The sequence below is a fragment of the Geospiza fortis genome, unplaced genomic scaffold (genome assembly GCF_000277835.1).
Source record: "Geospiza fortis unplaced genomic scaffold, GeoFor_1.0 scaffold221, whole genome shotgun sequence".
Taxonomy (NCBI): Eukaryota; Metazoa; Chordata; class Aves; order Passeriformes; family Thraupidae; genus Geospiza; species Geospiza fortis.
In genome coordinates this window covers 1,414,515-1,419,610 of record NW_005054395.1, presented here as the reverse complement: position 1 = coordinate 1,419,610, position 5,096 = coordinate 1,414,515, and positions in this window count along the sequence as shown.

Here is a 5,096-nt window from a genome sequence, read left to right as displayed (position 1 = left end):
CAGGAATGCTCAGCTTTGCCTCCTTCATGGAAGTGTTGGAGAGTTTGGAGTTTGATGAGATGCTACCAGTATCAATGGAACAATGCAGAGGGAAGAGTCTCCTGTTCTACTAAAATTGTAGAAGAAACCTGTGTTTGAAAGAGCAGACAACTGAATTAACATCATTTCAGTTTTAGTCTTAGGTCCTAGGAAGCTGCTGGTTTCCTCTTCCTTTATACACCTGTGTAAATTTTATAAGGAACTTATTTTCTACCTTTTCTTTAAAAACTGAATCCCTAAGGAAATTCTAAAGGAGATGCACAGCTTGCAGCCATTTTACATAGTCCAAATATATCAGATGACAAATCTACATTAAGCTGTCAAGGGTCATGTATGACCTTCCCTGGAATCCATGTACCACAGGTAGAAAATCACCATTCTGTACTTTGAAACTACATTCTTTAGTGTGGAAAGATTCGGGGACATCCTGCTGGATCTTTGAAATGTGGTGCTCTGTCCCTTTTCCCTCATGAGGAAGGTACCACATCAATTTCCCTGCCCCTTTCCTGATACACAGAATCAGGATTGTGCTGAGGATGACAATGTTAGCAGGTGATCAGCTGCTCTGAAGGAAAACAGTTTTGAATCAAAAACTTTGGAAGCTAAAACATACTTTGAGAGAGAAAAGCTCTACCTTGAAATCCCAACAGAATGGAGACAGGGAAGGATACATTTGGCCAAGAACATGTATCTACAGTGATAAATAATATATAAATAATATATATTGACACTAAGCTCTGGGATGAGTGTTTTATAGTGGAGTGAATCCCAAGATGACTAATGCATTAAAACAATGAAGAAAAAAAACACCCCAAAAAAGGATACCCCACAAATAAAAAATCAGCTATTTCTTAGTCTTTTAAGTACAGCTATACATAGATGTATCCACTGCTTTAAGAAAAATGTCCTTAAAGAATTGCTGTATTTTTCTGATTACATGTCATTCTTTCTCCTAAAATACTGTGCCTCTTTGATTCTCAGCCCACTCTCTTCTTGCTTCTACATTTTTCCTAAGGTATAGACTTTTGTCTTTAGACCAGAGCTTGTGCATTCATCTGCTGATAAACTGTTTATCTTAGCTTTTATGAGGGCGCCTTGCTGCAAGCCAGCCAGAGACAGGATCCTGGGTGTTTGTCTTTTTTTTTGAAGAGGGTCCGGGAAGTGAAGGGTATTTATACCTCCCTTGGCTCTATATATCATGGGAGGTGGAACTCCACTGTCTCTGTTTCTTGCTTTTTCTCTCAGCAGTGTCTTCTGCCATAAATCTGAATCTCTCAGAACAGAGTTTTCTTGGCTACAACCCCACTTGGAGGAATTAGTTTTATTTATTTATTTATTTATTTACGCAAAAGGTTTGCAACAGAGGAAACCCAAAGTTCTTCTAAATCCTCCCCCTCCTCTACCCCACCTAAACATCCTACTTTTTGTGCCAAATCCCAACATCTCAGCAGCAAGAGAAGAGACCAGCATCTCACAGTGTGCAGACCAATTCATTACAGGCAGGGAAGCCAGTGGGAGAATTGGAAAAGATGAAACAGAAACCAAGGCATTTTTTTATGTTAAAAAATGACACTTATATTTACAAGCAATGGCTCCTGAAGGGGATCTGAATCTCCACACAGGCAATATTGTTTATCCAAACAAACTCCCTGTGGCAGCATATATTACATTTATACACACATGGCAAGTAGGAATGTATTTATTCATTTTAGCCAGCCTGGTCATTAAGAGAAACATCTATTGAGATAAACCAAATTTTTACTATTCCTTTTTATAAAATGCTAAAGACAACTGAGGGACAAAGATTCAATGAAGCAAAAAATACAGCAACCTCCCCCAGTCAAGCCCTGTGTGCATGGGAGTGATTCATTGATGCCAGCTACTGAATAACCCTGATACATAACATTTCTCACCTCTGATATTTAAAAGGACCCCCTCGCCCTTTTAGCACCAATGGAGCCCTTCAAATGTTTTATTGCTAATTGTCTAATGCCATGTGATGAATGACTGCTTGACTGAAAATGACAACCCCTTTTCTCTCAACTACTTCATTTTCCTGGCTCCAGTGGGGGTGAAGAGGAAAATAAATCCAATTACATCATATTTACCCCATTGGTTATGAACGAAGGAAAACTGAAACTTATTTTAAAAGTACTTCTATCAACTCAGTCCCGAGCTCCCAGGTCCCCTGCACTCAGTAAATGTTGCCTCAGACTCTGGTGTAAAAGGTTCCAAGAGACTCACGGGTTTTGTGGAAGTACAAAGTCCAAGAGGCAGGGTCTAATCCTGATCAGAGAGCCAGAGGGAACAGGATCCCAAATATAACTGACTCAGAAATCCTGGACTAAGTGTAGAATGGCTGCACTTTATGCTCACAAGAAGTATCCTGGCTACAGTGTAATAAAAGAGCAGAATTTAGCCTGTATATAAAACAACTTCTGACTAGGGTTTTGCCTCAAGAATCAGTGCAACAGCAGAAGGTCCCACAAATTCAGAACCACTGCTTTATTAGAAATTCCTTAAATTTGCTCCAGCTAGAAAATGTATGAGGATGAAGGAGCTTTAGTACCTAGAAAAAGATTAAACCGCATGCCATTCCCCAGCATTTTGTATTATCGCTCCTTTCCAACTTCCTATGCTTTATCCCTTCAGGGAATCTGATCTCTTAAAAAAGAAGTGGATCACAATGATCAGTCAGCCAGAGTTGTGTGCATAGCATTATCTCTGCAGCCACTACAAAATGTCCCAAGACACAACCCCACAGTGGCTGGGCTGGTTGTGAAAAGCTCTATGTTCAATAGGAGACTTCTCAAAGAAACCTGGACCTTTAGTGGCACATGGAATGATTTCCCCTTTCTCTCACAAATGATGAAACAGGCACATTCATGGGGTTATGGGATTAATTCGAATACGGAAACAGACATTTGTGTCTGAGAGTGATTCCAAATCTGCTGATGTTCAGTAGCAATCTCGGGTGTGTTTCTTTGGCTTGGGAGTTTCAAGTCTTTGCGTCTAAAGGCAAAGGGACTCAGGCGAGTAAAATAATGAATCTAGGCTTCCCAGACACAGATCTGACATTTGCTCTCTCCCTCTGACTCAGGCTTTGACTGGGTTCAGGGATTAATTAGGCCATGCAAACGAGTTAGGTTCTCTCTTCTGGCAACCTGGTCACGTAGGGAACCCCCACCCCTCCCCTTCCCCACACTCTCCTTGCCCATAATGAAGCATGACTGTAGTAAAACAAGTCTTTTGATGGTGACTCTTCTCATCACTTTCAAGACAAACAATGTCTCAGAAGCCCCCCAGCTGCTTTTATTTTTCTTATATCTACAGTTACATCTTGGGTGTGTTTACTCATCCTCATTAAATATGTTGGTCATTCATTGTCCCCCGTCCCCCCCTTTTTTTTAATATCTTTCCTTTATTGCAGTTTACACAAAACATCAACTACAGGATAGAGTTAAAAGCTTTTGGATATTGAGCAACATCCCACAACACCACAGCCTCTAAAAGAGAATTGACAGGGGTATAGGAGGGTACAGCAAGAATATGAGACAAAAAGCACCACAGCACACAGAGAAGTCACAAATTACTGATTTGCTCACAGCACAGCTTTGCTTATGTACAGTGAAGTTCCTCTGATAAGCCTGAATAAGGACTTGGCGTTATTCTTTCAAATAGAAAATTACCAAGTGACTGTTATCCTCCTTTGAACAGATACTCAGAAAGACCAGGATGGCACAGGAAGAAAAAAACAACCCATCACAGGACTAACAACCAGCTAGGCTTTCCTGCATAGACGTGGGTCAGGATGATTTTCTTTCAAGCATCACTGAAATAACACTTCAACTGAGTATCTTTGCTGCCTAGCATGTGTCCTGAAGCCACATCACCTTTTGAAGTACTTGTTCTCATAATAAACACATCAGCAGTTCAATAACATGCCAGACACAATGAATGATATATATTTTGACTATTATTTGTTCTCTTTTCATGTGTCTATACATGTGCAATTGTTCCCATGCAGGAACAGCCTTCCCACTTCTCCCATTCTTGACAGAGTAGTGTTCCAAAGACACATGATCCTGTTCTGATTTACAAAAAAATCAAAATCGAACAAAAAAGAGCATTGCACTGACCACTCTGGAAGTGCCACAAGAGTTCTCTCTACTTTGAACATGAGGGTTAACTTTGGTCAGCAAAATGAGCATTTCAGCTCAAATATGTGGTATTGAAACAGGCTCAGACAAGGGATTCAAAGAAGAAAGATGCCTTTATAACAGAAAAAGAAGCAAAAGGAAGAATGCTGCATTTAAAGCATCTCATGGCAGGGATGGCTTTTTATGCCACTTTCACTTAAGATCTCCCCACTTTTCTCATCAAAAAAGAAGGTGGGAATAACCTTGCTCAGCAGACCATAATCTAATCTGCTCTCCCTAGGGAAACAGATATTGGCGTTTGCCAGTCATCATTCTTGTGTGAGATCTCTTGAATAAAGAAATAAATAAATAAACAAACAAATAAATAGCAGCCTTCCCTGACAAGGCGAAGAGAGCCCTGGTGTGCTTAGGTTTAGGTCCTGCCTGGTGCTTACCGCTGCAGGACCTGAAGGGAGCAGGGAGGGGGGCGAGGTGGGGGCAATCACCCTCCAACACCGGGAACTGTTTGTAAATTACCCTAAGCTTCCCTTAGTCATTATTCCATTAACTGCCTCTTGGTAGATCTGTCAGTAACTAAGCTGGGACTTATTTGTAGAGAATCAGAGGCTATTTGCTGCACTAAGTGAGCCATGAGAGCGAAAGGGTTTGGGATTTATTTGTAATTACAGTCAGGATTTTTTTCTTCTCCTTGCCTGGACCCCACTGGTACTTTCATTCACATTCCCTAAGCTGAAGCTGGCGCCAGGATCACAGGCTGGCCCTGTGTTTATGTCATTGAGACTAGGACAATATTTCAGTGTGGAGCCAGACCGCAGGGATCCACTCTATAAAACCCTCACTAAAAATAGACAGCTGCCCTGCCCCCAGGCCCGCGGACCGCCGGCTCCCTGCGTGGAG